We start from the raw sequence: 17,353 nt of genomic DNA, 5'->3' as shown, positions 1-17,353 counted from the left end.
ATAAAAAGGAAAGAGCATGAAAGAAAAATTAGAATAAAAACGCATAAAAGACAGAAAAAAAGTCACAGTGCATTTTAGGGTCACAGTGCAATTATTAGCGCCAATTTAGTTTCAATTTAAGGCAAAAGCGAAGCCCTTTTTCTTTTCTTTTTTTCCATTTTTGAAAGTAGCCAGTGTTGGGGCTGATCCTAGATCTATGTGTAACATAATAACTGAGAGACCTGCAGCAGGGCAGGTCCTCATCACTGGCTGTCTGCTTTGAGCTGGTTGTCGTTGGACTCCTGGCAGCGGAACAGGTCCATCTCAATGGGGATCTGGTGAGAGTTGACACAGTTAAAGTATGAAGGAACGAGTAAAACAGATGTCAGCGTTACACTATGAATGTTACCTAACACAGTGTCACTGTTACGTTCGGGTAGCATTGCACTATAAATTCAAATAAACTCAAACTCCTGGACAACCTCTCTTGGGTCGACATACATTAAAATGGCCCTATGAAGTCTCGAGGGAGTTTTGCAGAAATACAAATAGCTTTTTTTTAAATCTCACACTTCCATCATTTAGTAGGTAGCCTATACTGAGGATGATTGGCGCCTAGTACTGAAAAATGCAATCTGGGAAATTAAATGGGGAGTACATACTCATGCAGTACGCAAGTACAGAATTGTAGTATGGGGGTTCAAACCCGGGTCTCCCATGTGGAAGACACAAACGCTACTATTAAGCCAAGAGGACATCCTCAAGGTCTGAGGGCGACACTTCAGTTTACATGTCTCAGGCAGGGCTACCTCATCACGCGAGTGTGATTCCAAAATCACCTCTGCTACATATAGAAACGCAACAAAGTCATAGGTACAAAATTATATTTACAATCATTGTATCATTATTTTGTCTCACCTCTGTCTCTTTGCAGACGGTGAAGTTGAACCTCTGTAGAATCTCCACCATCGCCAGTTTCATCAATACCAGAGTGAATCGCATCCCGATACAGTTCCGTGGGCCCAACCCGAACGGCATGTAGGTGTATGGGTCGATGCTCTCCTTGTTCTCCTTACTGAACCTACACACGGAGAGTTCAGAGGAGGAGGGGTTAAAGAACATATCAATTAAATCACAGTAATATGATGGTTATACATGGTTGAAGAAACCTGTTTGTGTTTGGTCGTCGCATTTAGGTTTGTTTTATGGTTGTTTGTGGAACACTGCTCTTATCGTTGCTGTTGTGATTGATATTGTGGTTGTGGTTAAGATGTGGCCCATTACCTCTCTGGTTTGAACTCCTCTGGGTCTTCCCACACATCGGGGTCACGGTGCAAGGTCCAGATGGGTATCATGACGACCATACCCTTGGGGATGGTGATGCCGCTGATCTCAACAGATTTCTTGGCGACTCTTTCAAGTCGATGGGGTACAACCTGAGAGACTCGTTGATCACGCTGTCTAGATAGTCCATCTGCATCAGAGCCTCGTACTGGATAGGAGCCTGCACAGGGATATTACACTCACATGAGCACTAGTGATTGGTCGTTCACGTAGCCGTAGCCCAGAACTAACTCTTTTTCGTCGCAAATCTGAAGAGCTGTTAGTTTTTTGTGTTTTTTGGGGGGGAAATGAACACAGCACTATACTTATTCTAATCTGCATAGCCTAATTTCATGACACCCGCATACAGAACGCCATTACTTTCAATGTACGTGTGTAATAGTGTCTTGCTTTTTTGTTATACATGAATAAACAAAAAAATCGCTAAATAATGTTATCTTGATAGTTAGAAGAAAATACATTTAGATTCCACTGAACAATGTAAATGATAGATGTACACAAGGATCAATCAGAAGTCAAAATGCCACTAAACTGGGCTGCTTTTAGTGGATTGACTGCTTGGAATACTGAATGTGCTACAGTCTATTATTTCCTATCACAGTCGACAGACTACAAGAAAACTGTCAGGTGGTTCAAATGTGAATAACTTGGTATCCATTCCATTAACTGTGGCCGGGCAGCACCGAACAGCCCAGAGAACATTACCATGGTGCTTTTGAATATTAGGTCCCTATCTGGCAAAACCTTTATTGATCTTATCTCAGAGCGAAAGCTGCACTGTAATGTTTTTATCTGAAACCTGGCTAAACATGAATGCATGTCAGTCTATTAGAAGTGGGGAAAAATATATTTTCACTCTATTATTTATCTAGCCATGTCGCTGAGCAGATGAGAATTTCATGATGAATATGAATATGAATAGTACACCATCAACAGCTTCCTCCTGTGATAATGATTTAGCAACCAGCTTCAACACCAAACTAAGGGCAACTATCGACTCTGTAGCACCAGTCAAACTGAAAAAGGCTGTGGCCAAATTTAAAAGAATTTGCAGAAAGTCTGAGCGGACAAAAACTGCAGGTCCACCTTGATATTCTTCGAGAGCATCTTTCTGCTTTTAATAAGGCAATAAAAAAACGCCAAGACAGACGGGATCATTTCTCAAAATTGATAATGAATCATAACAACTCAAACAGTGCTCTTTTCAACGATTGACAGCCTTATAAATCCCGCCCACAAGACACCTGGTGATCTGCTCTCCACCTACAAATGTGAGGAATTTGCAACATACTTCTGAGATAAGAGAACCAATATTAGGTGAGGAGGATCACTCAGGCAAGACCTGAAGATGTGTTTGATGACTTGTTACCCCACCTTCCACCACATGGAAGCACTATGAACTCTTTTGCAGTGGTCATACAGAAATGCTCAGCAAAGTGGGGGTCTGTTCATCTGCACCTAAAACTACCATGGTGAAACCCCTCCTGAAGAAAAGTAACTTAGACTCTTCAGTCCTTAGTGATTTTAGGCCAATCTCCAACCTTCCCTTTTTAAGCAAAAAAATTATAATTCTTGAAAAAAAGGTGTTCAAACTGTTAAATAATCTCCTTCTTCCCAACTGTACCTTTGACATGTTCCAATCTGGCTTTTGTGCCGATCATAGCACTGAGATAGCACTATGTTGTTAAGTTATTAACTAGGTTCTTAATGACCTTAGAATTAATTAATTAATGCTGATGCCAAAATGCTCTTTGTCCTTGTCCTGGTCAAACTGTCTGCACACTTAAAGACACTACTTACAGTAACACTAAGCACCAGGCAAAAAAACAAGGTGTTACCATTGACTCAGATCTTAATTTTGAAACCCATATCAAGAATGTGACTAAAACATATTTGTATCACTTAAAGAAGAGTAAGTAAGTTTGCCGGAAATCTGCCATCGTGGAGAAATTCTGTCTGAAGTTGTCCAAACAACAACATCCTCCCTAATAATAATATATCCCCCCGAAATGAACTTGCAGTGTTGGACATTAGCTGTTGTGTTTCTACATGCGCACACGATTGGGAGAGGCAGCCACCAGAGAAAGGTCAGTCCACTCCCCTAGAACACCCCTGGCACTCACAACATGTTTATATGCAAACCGAATGTCAGGTAGGACACTGCATTTTAAAAAGCGTGTTTTTATTCATAAGGGATTTATTATAAGGGATCTTGTTCCCTGATCGCTACCGATTAAAGATAGTCATTACAACCGTTAGGAAGCTTTTAGAACGCTTGAATATTACATGGACCTTTACAGAACACAGCTGTAAAGGTGCAACCTTTCCTCTCCCAGGCTGACACTGAGAGACGAATGCATGCTTGTATTACTAGCAACCTTGATTACTGTAACACTCTCCTGTCTGGTCGACCAAAGAAAGCTCTTGGCAAATGATACAAAATGCAGCAGCACGAGTCAGATGGAGAGCACATATCACACAAGTCTCTGCACTGATTACCTGTTAGTTTTATAATTTATTTTAAGATGATTGTATTAGTTTAGAAATCACTCTATGGTCATGCACACCACTGCATGTCAGACATGCTTTTAAGGTATATAACCTGTAGATCCCTCAGGTCCTCAGGTACTGGCCTTTTAACTATTCTGAAGATTCCAACAACACCTATCTACTTCCTGTTTCAAATGAATAATACTGGGCAGAAGTCTGCACAGGGATGCTACAGACACATTAGCACACTGCAAAATACTGTCACCTATCTAACCATCTGTAGGAGTCTGCAGTGCACAGGGGTTACACACTCATCAGTACCCTCTAAAACACTGTCACTATCATGTCACTATCACACTGTCACTGTCACTATCACCTGTTCCACATGAATAGTACTATATAGGAGTCTGCAGAGGGGTTACCTTGTTGGGAAACACAGTGTCTATCTCCTCCTGCAGCTTGGTCATAATGTGAGGGTTGGTTGCCAGATTGTAGGCCAGGAAGGACAGAGAGCTACTGGTGGTCTCATAGCCAGCAAAGATGAACATCATTGCCTGGGACAAGATCTCATGGTCACTCAATCCTATGATGATGTGAGAAATGGGGTGGTAGGTGTGTTTGTAGGTATAGGTGTTTGAGGCAGGTACTGTATGTGTGTGTGTTAGATGCTAGTATACAGTGTGTGTGTGTGTGTGTGTGTGTGTGTGTGTGTGTGTGTGTGTGTGTTTAAGGCAGGCACCTTTACTCTGCTCCTCTCCCTTTGAGTTGCTGTCTTTCTGCGAGTCTATCATCAGCTGCAGGAAATCTACCCGACTCTGGAAGCAGGCTTACGTCAGATCAAAATCACATGAGAACTACCAGATGCTACCAAATCTCTACAATTGTATTACACAATACTGGCTGAAGATCGTATATTTGATCAGATATATTTACATACCTTCCTGGTGCTAGCCACGCGATGGGACTTGATCTTCTGAAAGACAGCGTAGAAGAAATCTGTGACCGAGGCAGGGAATAGGGATACCTCCTTGTTTGCCATAACAGGACCCATGAAGGGGAAGAATGCTGGACGGACAGGAAATGCCACGGTTACAAACAGGAACAGGAAATACCATGATACGTGACTCCAATCCTATTCAATGCACAGCCCTGTCCAGAAACAACTCCTAGGCTCTATCCCTAGACACTTCTGTATCCAATCCACTCAGATCTCCAAGTGTCCAGCATTTAGGAACTAGAGGTTGGTTCTGGACAGGGCCCATGTGTTTGTCAAATGAGTAGAGCGCAAACCATTGGCAGTGTGGTTTATGTCAGTCTAATCAATGAAATCAATAGCTTCATTTATTAAGCACAAAATGACTGAAAGTTATATGGGGGCAGTTGTACCGACTGTGAGGAACAGTGGGCTGAAGATGTCAAACTTGAGTATTTTCTTGATGTTGGTCACAAAGGGGTCGGAGGGGTTGTGGAGGGAGTCGATGTCGACACTGAATGAAGTACTGACGACCACATCCATACTGTATGGTCCAAAGAACCTGGAACACAACCACACAATCTCTGACTACCAGAACCACAACCACAAAATTAAAGGGGGAGTTCACTGAAATTACAAATTCACCTTATCGTCTCGGAGATAAATACTCACTCCTTTAGTTCAATGGGCTCATCGTTATCAGCCGTCTTCTTCAGATTGCTGACCAAGTTACCAGAGTGCTGCTTCATGATCCCGAACATCTGAGTTGGGAAGGATACATGGAAAAATATCATGATTGATACGTGGATTAATATGTGCAAAACATATATTAATATCATGTTTGAAACAGGAATTATTTTAATGTTTATATAGCCTGAGAATATACATCCATACAGGATACATTATGTCAAAGAATAAGTGACTCCAAAGATGAACTATTATTCTATACTCTGTCATCTGACCACTGAATTTATCGAAGATAAGATCAAATATACTTTATTGTCCCGGATGAAAATTTGTCTTGGATTAATTAATTAAAGTTGCTGCTTCACACAACAACAAACAACAATGAATACACACTATACACATAGTACAAATCACACACACACTCTCACACACACACACACACACACACACACACACACACACACACGCGCGCGCATCAGAGTTGTTAGTCATTCATTTATTTGTGTTGTATAAAGGAATGAATGAAAGAAGGAGAGGAGAGATGGGACTGTACCTCTTTGATCCGCCCACTGGTGAAGGAGGGAGACAGGACACTGCGGATCCGTCTCCATGCATCATCCTCAGCGATAAACACGGCGTCATACAGAGGCCCTTTGAGATAGATATTCTAGAAAAATAATTATTATTATATACTGCAAGATTAACCTACTATTAATAATGCTATAATAACAATGATATTATCTATTTAAGGAGTCCTTATGTTTTTTTCCCCATACAACAACTTCAATTCAGCGTATTACCCTCCTGTTAGTGAAAAGGGAGTTGCATTCCTTGATGAGGATGGTTTTGATCATGGCTGTGTCCATGATACACAGGATGGGCTGACGGCCATCATAGATCCTACAGACCAGCAAAAACAAAGATAGCCTCAATTCTTCGTGGCATTGATTCCACAAGATGTTGGAAACATTCCTTTGAGATTCTGGTCCATGATGACATGATTGCATCACTCAATTCCTGCAGATTTTTCAGGTTCACTTTCAAGATGTGAATCTCCCGTTCTACCACATCCCAAAGGTGTTCTATTGGATTCAGATCCTGGGAAGGCCACTGAAGAACACTGAACTCATTGTCATGTTCATGAAACCAGTTTAAGACAACTTTTGCTTTGTGACATGGTGCATTATCATGCTGGAAGTAGCCCTTAGAAGATGGGTCAATTGTGGCCATGAAGGGATGCACATGGTCAGCAACAATACTCAAATAGGCTGTGGCATTCAAGCGGATATATACCGTAGATAGAGACAGACAGACCCATCACAGATCCTGCACTCTTAGAAAAAAAGTGCTACCTAGAAGGGTTCTTCTTCTACTCTCCCTTTGAAGAAACCTTTTGGGTTCCATGTAGAACCCTTTTCCACAGAAGGTTATACAGTACCGTGCGAAAGTAATGGGACAGTGAAGCATTTTTTCTTCTTTTTGGAGTTGAAATGAGAACGTAGAGATTCTCATCTTTTATTTGATGTTATTTGTGTACATATTGGTTTATCATTCAGAAATTACAACATTTTTATGCATAATCCCCCTATTTCAGGCTACACTAAAGTGATGGGACAATTGGCTTGACAGGTGTGTTCGTCAGGTGTGTTCCATCACATAATTTGTGCAGTCTGCTATTGGTGTCTTGTCAACATGAGGACCAAAGAGATGTTATTGAAAGTCAGGGAAGCCATTATGATGCTGAAATATCAGAAAAAAATGAAACATAGCCAAAACCTTAAACCTACCAAAATCAACAGTTTGGAACTTCATTAAAAGGAAAGAAAGCACTGGTGAGCTAAGAAATCGCAAATGGCAAGGAAGACTTCCAGTGGATAACCAAAAAATGCTCACCATAATAAAAAAAATAAAATATGAGTCAGAGACTACCATCCGCAGAAGACATCACCAGCAGAACTACAGAGGCTACACTGCAAGGTGCAAACCACTACTTGGCCACAAAAACAGGCTGGCCAGGTTACGGTTTGCTAAAAAGTACCTAAAAGAGCCTGCAGAGTTCTGGAAAAACATGTACCAGAGTGATGGCAAGTGTAAAGTGTGGAGAAAAAAAGGAACTGCCCAATATCCACAGCATCCCACATCATCTGTGAAATATGGGGGAGGGGGTGTTATGGCTTGGGCATGTATGGCTTCCACTGTAACTGGCTAACTTGTCTCCTTTGATGAGGATGAATTCAGAAGTGTTCAGAAACATCTTGTCAGTCCAAGTACAAGTTAATTGCTCCAAACTCATTGAATGGCATTTCACCATACAGCAGGACAATGACCCAAAACATACTGCCATAGCAACTAGGAAATTATTCAGGGCCAAAAAGAGAATCCTATAGAATCCTATAGAACATGCATTTAATTTGCTGAAGAGGAGGGCAAAACATCCTAAAAAAACAAACAACAATCGCTGCAATATAGGTCTGGCAGAGCATTACCAGAGAAGATACCCAGCGTCTGGTTGGGTCAATGGGTCACAGACTTTTGCACTTTTGCATACAAAGGATTGGGGACCAAATACTGAACATGAGTGCTTAATTTGGACATTTGCATAATGCAAAAGAAGAAAAAATGCTTGGCCCATTACTTACGCAGGGCACTGCAAATGGAACCCATAAGAGTTATTCAACCAAAGAATCCTTTTAGAACCCTTTTTTTCTTTATTTTTTTAATTACATTTTTGCCCTTTCAATGACATGGAGGGAAGACACAATCACTTCCGATTTGAATTCTGACATGTCGTGGCTCCTCTTTATTCATGCAGTTTGAGACGTGCTCAGAGGCAATATAGGAGCCTCAACCAATGAGAATCCAGGATGTTGTCAAACATTGGCAACGCACAAGTTGTGTTTGGGACCATACTACAGAATACTTAAAAGCTTAAAACTTAAATCGCTCAATAACAGATTCAAATTATTAATGTGGAAGCATGAAATTGTTGCTTGGGCAGTGTACTTGCATCAAGACAGATCATTTGTCTTGGTGTATGAGACCATTTCGTCGGTTGGATCGTCTGTGTTTGTGAAAATCGCACGGTGTCCGCCTGGTTTAAGAGTGTATACTGTAGACACTGAGAGATATATATATCCATCATAGTTAACAATAACCAGGATCAGTTTAGCAGACTCACCCCCACAGTTTCCCATATTTCTGGAAGCTCTCTGTGTCAAAATTGGTGAAACCACCCTGGGAACAAAAAAATAATAATAAAAAATAGCCAGTTCATAAATGCTTGTCATAAACCTGAACTGTGGCTTAGTCTATGATGGCCCTTTTCCACTACAGACCGGCTCTCACTCCTCTCTTTTCGTTTTCGTTCAAAAGCTTTATTGCCCATTTTTCTGGGTAAAACAATTCATATTCAGCTCCCATGGCTTTCACCACAACAACACACATCATGGATGAGTCTACAATGTTGTTGTTTATGGGCTTAATCTCTACAAACCTTCTTATATCCCATTATCGTCCCGAGGAAAGGGATGGGTTTAGGACTAGGAATGCCTAGTTTTTTGAATATTCCATATGGCCAGTATCCATACCTGGTCAGAATAAATATAAATCAACAATCTGACTTGAAACAAAAGCAAAACGATCAAGTCATAGGTATCATTGAAACTGTTAGATAACTGTAATTATCAATACTATCATTTGTATGTATTATCACAACTAACTAACTAACAAATAATATTTTTACACTACGATCAGAGAGATGAGTAAGACAAGGAGAGTCCATGTCTCGGTGGAGAAGTACGGAAGGTAACCCATCTTTACAGGTTCAATCGCTTCTTCTGAGTAACCCCGGACACGTCTGCTGAAGTGATTATTTTATCCCGTCATGACACCTGTGTTTCAGATCATGAAACACAGGCGAAAGAGTATGTGAGAGGTGAAGTTGAAGCCATGGCTAGTGAATGATTGAAAGGGGATCCCTGCGCAGAGGGCAAAACTCAGTGATGTTATTGTCGGCCTTTATCTTAACATCCTGCTAATAGTTGCTGCCTGTTTGATCCCTATCGGGTTTTAATAGTTTGCAGACCCATTGATTCAAGAAGGACTATGGGGCAAATATTATTGGCCAAATATTTTCTTTCGAGTAATACTGAATTTTACATATTTGAACTCCTCTAAAAATGTGTTATGTTCTTTACATGTATGCACTTGTTTTATATCATTGGCTCCTAAAAACAGTATTTCAAAATACTAGTTCAAAACACATCACATATTACAGTAATGAAGCAACTGATTAACATGAATACAGTGCTCTTCATAAGTATTGGAAAGAGGAAGCATTTTCTGTTCTTTTAGCTCTACACTTGGATTTGAAATCAAACAATTATTATGGGGTCAAAGTAGAGATTCTCAACTTTAATTCAATGGGTTTTTAAAAAAACATTTGTAAACATACTCCCACTATTTCAGGGCTTCAAAAGTATCATATAATGTCCAAATAAAATACTAATGTTTCGTATTAGGTCAACAATCTGCCTGAAGTCTGCGACCTCACCAGGCACTATCCACTATCCACTATCCACTATCCACTCATCTTTAGAAAATCATTGACATTTCCACATGGTATTGTGTCATAGACTAGCCTCCCTACAGCAATATTATCTTGACATTGGGATCCTTTGTCCAAACCATATTTCAGGGTGTATGTTTGGTTGCAGGGGCCCAGGCTGTGCTCTCTGACTGCTCCAACTGTAGTAGACCCTGCAGTGAGGAAGAGGTCAACATGCTGCAGTACCGTCAGCCAATCACACACAAGAACCAACAGATCGCCAAGACCTCCATTGCACCATGCACGCACGCACACACACACACACACACACAAACACACACACACACACACACACACACACACACACACATACACACACACACACACACACACACACACACACACACACACAAACACTGTCTCAACAGCCCCTTCCTCCACTCTCACTCTCTCTCTATGTAGGTGGGTCAGGCTGCGTATTCAGCCTCTAAGGGGGGTATTGTTGGGATGACTCTACCCATCGCCCGAGACCTGGCACCCATGGACATCCGTGTGGTCACCATCGCACCCAGTCAGTAAACACACACACATACATACGCACTCTTTCACACACTCCTCCCCCCCCCCCCCTTCCTCTCCATATCAGACAACCTCTCTCTCCCTCTCCTTAGGTCTGTTCTCCACTCCTCTCCTGGCGGGTTAACCTGAGAAGGTGCGTTCATTCCTGGCCCGCCAAGTGCTTTTCCCCTCGCGCCTGGGAGACCCTGCAGAGTTTGCCCACCTGGTGACATCACTGGCTGAGAACCCCATGATCAATGGAGAGGTCATCAAACTGGATGGAGCTATCCGCATGCAGCCCTGAGAGAGAGTGAGTGTGTGTGTGTGTGTGTGTGTGTGTGTGTGTGTGTGTGTGTGTGTGTGTGTGTCTGTGTGTGATCCAAGGTATACCACTGTGACAGCTCCGATGTGTGTGTGCATGTGAGGTGTGTGTTCATGTCTGGTACTCCAAGCTCTGCTGTACTGTACGCTCCATGCAGTTTTGTTTTGTTTTGTAAACTGATCCAGTAATAAACTTCTAATGAGTCTGAGTCTCTCCTCCTCTGTGTCTGTGTAAAGTGAGGTCAGTAGGAGCTAATAGGACAAATGAAACAAGAATGAGCCTTATGAGGCAAGTGTACCTTCATTTGTCCTATTAGAAGTGAATAGAACGCCTGGACACAGGAAATGCTAAATGCTAAAGCTCTCATAACATCACACCTGCACCAGTGTGTAGCTTTATGTACATGTCATCCACAACATTTGAGTGAAGGGAAAGGGACACATTTCTTTTGGAATGGAAAGGAGTCGAGGTACAGTATCTTGGTATACACACGTTTGCTCCAGTTTTGTACCCATTGACTGTGACCCTGTTTGTGTAAGAGGCTAGGGCTGACCCATTCTGATTCAAGATGTTTGTGTAAAAAAGGTATTTATTGCATATATTGTCCACTAAAAAGCAGATGATGGTACAAGTGTAAGGGACCAAGTGCTCCAACCTCAGTCTAGCCTGAAGATCATTCCATATCTGAGGAGCACAGCAGCTAAAAAGTTCTTCTCAATTCTGTAATCACTTGTAGCACATTAAATAGTAACAAGCTGCAAGTTTGATCGCCACTAAGTCGCCATAAAAGCAATGATGTGAGGTAAAATGGGAGTTTTAAAAGAACTGCTTCATATACAGATGAAATCCAATGATAAGCCCTTCTCAACGTCAAAGAATCCCAACCCACAGACTGATACAAAAGACAATGGTGGGTACAGAAAACATGCCTACAAATGAACTGCAGAGCAGAGTGATAAATCGGGTCTAGTGGTTTAAGAATTGAGGCTGTCGTGTGATTTTAAATTGTGTCACCATAATCACGGTGTAACGAAGTCCGTTGTACACAGAGGCAGACGCAGTATCGTAGTGAGGGATTTTGTCCCGTTTATTATCATAAACATTCACTTTATCGGCTTTTCAGCCCGTCTCAAATTTCTAGCGGCTTTTCAGCCCGTCTCAAAGTTCCTGCGACTTTTCAGTCGTCTGTCTCGGAAGCCACTCCTGTCGTTCCCAGCCCACCTCGCCTCCTGAAATGGCAGAAGCACACCCATCTTAAACATTCGCCGGCGAGACTTAATTCGCAGCAGGTGTGCAACAAAAGTCTCGCCGACACAACCCCGGCCACGGTCCTGTAGCTCCATCTACAGGCCGAACGCTGCATGTCCCCCCACATACCCCCACCGCCCGACACAGGCCGGGGAACCGACGGCCGACGACCTACTCCCCCCCCCCTGCCCGGGAGAGGAAGTCTGCCACGACCATCTGTGCACCCGGTCTGTGCACGACGGAAAAGTTGAAGGGCTGCAACGCGAGGTACCACCGGGTGATCCTCGCGTTCACATCCTTCATGCGGTGGAGCCACTGGAGGGGGGCATGGTCGGAGTAGAGGGTGAAGGCGCGACCCAGCAGGTAGTAGCGGAGGGTGCCGACCGCCCACTTGATGGCCAGGCACTCCTTCTCCACGGTGCTGTACCGGCCCTCCCTCTCCGACAGCTTGCGGCTCAGGTACAGCACCGGCCGGTCGGCCCCCTCCACGCGCTGGGTCAGTACTGCTCCCAGCCCTCTATCCGACGCGTCCGTCTGTAGGGAGAAAGGGAGGTTAAAATCAGGCGCATACAGGACCGTTTCTCCAAAAAGAGCCCCCTTAAGGGCTTCGAACGACCCCTGGCACTGGCCCGACCATTGGACCGGATCCGGGGCACCCTTCCGGGTGAGGTCCGTCAAGGGACTGGCCAGCTCCGAAAACCCTGGTACGAACTGGCGGTAATATCCCGCCAGCCCCAGGAAGGCCCTCACCTCCTTCTTTGTCTTGGGCCGGGGAGAGGCGGCGATGGCCGCAGTCTTTTCAATCTGCGGCCGCACCTCCCCCCATCCCAAGTGGTACCCCAGATACCGGATCTCCCTCCGCCCGATCACGCACTTTTTCGGGTTGGCCGTCAGCCCCGCCTGCCTCAGGGACCGCAGAACAGCAGCCACACTCCGCACATGCTGCGGCCAGGTGTCACTGTGAATGACAATGTCATCTAGGTAGGCCGCAGCATAGGCGGCGTGCGGCCGCAGAATACGGTCCATGAGGCGCTGAAAAGTGGCTGGGGCTCCGAACAACCCGAAAGGGAGCACGGTGAACTGGAATAACCCGAGCGGAGTGGAGAATGCCGTTTTCTCCCGGGACACCGGCGAGAGTGGAATCTGCCAGTATCCCTTCGTGCAATCCAATGTCGTGAAGTACCTGGCCGTACCAAGCCGGTCCAAGAGCTCGTCGACCCGGGGCATCGGATAGGCATCGAACTTGGAGACCGCATTAACCCGTCTATAATCCACACAGAACCGTATAGTCCCATCTGGCTTGTTGACAAGCACGATGGGGCTACACCAATCACTGCGGGACTCCTCGACCACACCCAGCTCCAGCATGGCTTCCAACTCCGTGCACACAACGTTTCGTTTGTGCACCGGCAACCTATAGGGACGCGTGCGCACCGTTAAACCCGGCTGCGTTTCTATATGGTGGTCGATGAGCGTAGTCCGACCGGGCAGGGGAGAGAACACGTCAGCGAACTTAAGCTGCAAATCTGCAACGTCCGCGGCCTGGCTAGCAGAGAGATGGTTATCAATATCGACCGGAGTGCTAACTTTCGATTTTGGGACTTCCGGACCGAACTCCTCTCTCTCCGGAATTACCGTAGCCAGAGCAACCGTGACCACGTCGTTCCATTTTTTTAGGAGATTGACGTGATACACCTGCAAGCTATCCCCCCGGTCCGAGCGTACAACCTCATAATCCACGTCCCCCATGCGACGTGTGACCACAAACGGTCCTTGCCACTTCGCGAGTAATTTCGTGCTGGAGGTGGGTAACAGTACGAGCACCTTGTCTCCCGGTGTAAACTCTCGTAGGGTAGACCCCCTGTCATACAGGCGTTTCTGACGCTCCTGGGCTTGCAGCAAATGCTCACGTGAGATAGCCCCTAGGGCGTGGAGCTTTGTGCGCAAGTCGAGGACGTACTGGATCTCACTCTTACTGTCGCTAGACCCTTCCTCCCAATTTTCTTTAAACAGGTCTAGGACACCCCGGGGCTTACGCCCGTAGAGTAATTCAAACGGGGAAAACCCGGTGGAAGCTTGGGGAACTTCCCGCACCGCAAACAACAGGGGATCTAGCCATTTATGCCAATTCCGACTATCCTCGTGGACAAACTTCCGGATCATTGACTTCAAGGTCCGATTGAACCGCTCACAAAGGCCGTCAGTGGCCGGGTGGTAAACACTGGTTCGAATCGCCTTGATGTTCAACAAGCCATACAGTTCCTTGAGGGTGCGTGACATAAAATTAGTGCCCTGATCGGTGAGAATCTCTTTCGGGATTCCCACGCGGGAGATGACTTGAAACAATGCTTGCGCTACACTCTTGGCAGAGATATTGCACAGAGGTATTGCCTCGGGGTATCGGGTGGCGTAATCTATCAAGACCAACAAAAATCGATAACCCTGTGTGCTCCGTTCAAATGGCCCGATAATATCCATCGCAATGCGGTCGAACGGGTTCTCGACCAATGGTAAGGGCCGCAAGGGGGCCCGGGGAATGGCCGGGGGATTTACTAACTGACATTCCCGACAGGAAGCGCACCACCTACGCACCTCTGCCCGAATCCCCGGCCAATAAAATCGAGCCATTATACGGTGCAGTGTTTTGTCATACCCTAGATGGCCCGCCATGGGGTTGAAATGAGCCGCCTGGAAGACCATTTCGCGGCGGCTGCGGGGAACCAGCAACTGGGTTACTTCCTCCTGACTATGTGAGTCACGACTTACTCGATATAACCTGTCGCTGATAATCGCAAAATAGGGGTGGGCGCGCACTGTGTCTGGCCGTATCAACGTACCATCAATTGCTATCACTTGGTCAAAGGCTGATCTGAGGGTCTCGTCACGAGACTGCTCGAGGGGGAAGTCGCCTAGCAGCGGATAGTTCGGCGAGGAAGTCTCGGGGTGAGGCGCCCCCGCCGGCTCCGGCTCCCCGGCAGTGTCGCGAGGCGCCGCCTCGGCACAGAGCACATTACACGCCACACACCTCCCTAGCTGTCGTGCACGCATCCCGGTAGCCCTCTTTACCGCTTGAGGAAACCCCTCCCAATCCACACCTAGAATCAGGGGATGCGTGAGGCGTGGGCTAACCGCCGCCTGTACTCTATGCTTTTTCCCTTCAAAATGAATCTCGATCGCGACCACAGGATATTCGTGAATGTCCCCATGCACACACCTCACCCGCACCCTCGATGCCTTCAACAATGCCCCCGGCCGAACCAGGCGCTCCTGGATCATGGACTGCATGCAGCCCGAATCCAGGAATGCCTGGTGCGTATCATGTTGTATCCTTACCGGAATACGATACGCCGCTCCTGGTCCGGGGGGAGGGCCCGGTATGTCGCCGATGCGGACGACCCGTCCCACGTCCATCGCCCGACACTCGGCCTGCACGTGGCCCGGCCGTCCGCACCGCCAACACACCCCCCCTGTCGCTCGAGGTGCTCCCTGTGGGGCCGGGGTCGGTTCCGGATGGGTGCGCCCCTGCCATCTCGTCCTCGGGGCGGGCGCCGGCCTCTCTCCTTCTGCTCCCCCGGCTCCTCCTGGGCGTTGGCCCCCTCCCCCTTGCCGCGGGGCCGGGGTTGGTCGTTGTGGCCCCCGCGGTGGGAGGGAGAGATGGTCCTCGGCCTGTCCGACGGCGGTCTGGAGGTCCTGGGGCGGTGGTACTGGACCTTGGGGGGACCTGGTGCCGCTCCGGTCCCCGGCGCCGGCCCGCCGACCCTGGTGAAGTCCTGAAGGAGGGCACTGTCGGTGATCCTCGCCGCCGTTAGTTCCTCCAGCGTCGTCTGCTGGGTCTGCTGCAGGGCCGTCTGCTGCTCGAGGACAAGCGCTATCCTCGACATTGCCGCTGCTAACGCCTCCATTCTGCCTTCCCTCTGTGTCCCAGGTTGGGCGCCAATGTAACGAAGTCCGTTGTACACAGAGGCAGACGCAGTATCGTAGTGAGGGATTTTGTCCCGTTTATTATCATAAACATTCACTTTATCGGCTTTTCAGCCCGTCTCAAAGTTCTAGCGGCTTTTCAGCCCGTCTCAAAGTTCCTGCGACTTTTCAGTCGTCTGTCTCGGAAGCCACTCCTGTCGTTCCCAGCCCACCTCGCCTCCTGAAATGGCAGAAGCACACCCATCTTAAACATTCGCCGGCGAGACTTAATTCGCAGCAGGTGTGCAACAAAAGTCTCGCCGACACAACCCCGGCCACGGTCCTGTAGCTCCCTCTACAGGCCGAACGCTGCATGTCCCCCCACACACGGACAGGGAGGAGCGTTGCCAAGACAATCTTCCTCCTATTATCAAAGGTGAAGCAAGACATTTCTTTACAAAACAAGTACAAGTCTAACTCACAAACTCTTGATCACTTTTTCAACATGTATTTTAAAAGTGTATCATCTATGTAAATGCCCAGGTACTTATAATGGGGAACTTGTTCAGTTTGGGTTCTTTTCAGGGTACAAATATGTTGATCATTGTAATCAATATTATGGCATATAGAGAAAAACATAACAGACCTCATGCATACCTCTTCAAATTAAGGTTTACCCAGATTGTTTCTAATCTAACCCATGTGCATACATGTGCCATGTTTTTTCTTCCTCAACTTGTAAATGTAAAAAACACAAACACCACCACTTTGTCTTTTTGTGGTGTTAGGAATACAGACCTCACAGATAAAAATGTTTTGATAAAGGTCATAAACCAAAACGTCGACACAATAAATAAGCAGAGGTAACAATCGTGTGTGCAGGAGTATTCATTTTTTACATACCTTTTCTTCCTAAACTCATCATCACTCAACATAGTTTACAGCTATGCAACTTGTAAAATACAGCATTTCAAACATGACACACAGTTTGCCTTTGAATATGACTTTAATGAAAGAGAATTGAAACGGCAAGTGTAGTTATAGTGGTAGTATGCAGGGTAGTTATTGTGGTAGTAAGTTCGAGATAGTTGTGGATTTCCAGAATTGTCTCTGTGTTGAAATATCTGAAAGAGAAAAATTGTCTTATCATTTGTATAGATAAAATCTAAATTATTTTGAGGTGATTTGAGAAGCCAAAAGGATCATCCTTTGAATGCACTGTAAGCAGATAATGGAGGGCATACCTGTATTTTGTTTCCCTTTATGGAAAGCCCTCTCCATGCTCTCTCTGGCAAACTCCAGGTTC

The 17,353-nt window shown here is 45.7% G+C and overlaps 1 pseudogene across 1 annotated transcript in view; it reads right to left on the bottom strand.

The window, feature by feature from the left end:
- Positions 1-17,353, bottom strand: part of LOC310824162 (cytochrome P450 3A27-like) — a 194,763-nt pseudogene that overhangs the window by 17,157 nt on the left and 160,253 nt on the right. Inside the window, exons 10-18 of the transcript in view lie at positions 8,652-8,707; positions 6,274-6,373; positions 6,027-6,140; positions 5,459-5,547; positions 5,207-5,348; positions 4,553-4,622; positions 4,236-4,396; positions 1,264-1,483; positions 898-1,060 (exon numbers count right to left, since the gene is read on the bottom strand). The product of the transcript in view is annotated as a cytochrome P450 3A27-like (transcript). The remainder of the gene's footprint in view (positions 1-897; positions 1,061-1,263; positions 1,484-4,235; positions 4,397-4,552; positions 4,623-5,206; positions 5,349-5,458; positions 5,548-6,026; positions 6,141-6,273; positions 6,374-8,651; positions 8,708-17,353) is intronic.

This window comes from Argentina silus, assembly GCF_951799395.1.
Source record: "Argentina silus genome assembly, chromosome: Y".
NCBI lineage: Eukaryota > Metazoa > Chordata > Actinopteri > Argentiniformes > Argentinidae > Argentina > Argentina silus.
The sequence above is the reverse complement of the archived record's forward strand: the minus strand, read 5'-3'. Positions and strand labels throughout refer to the sequence as shown.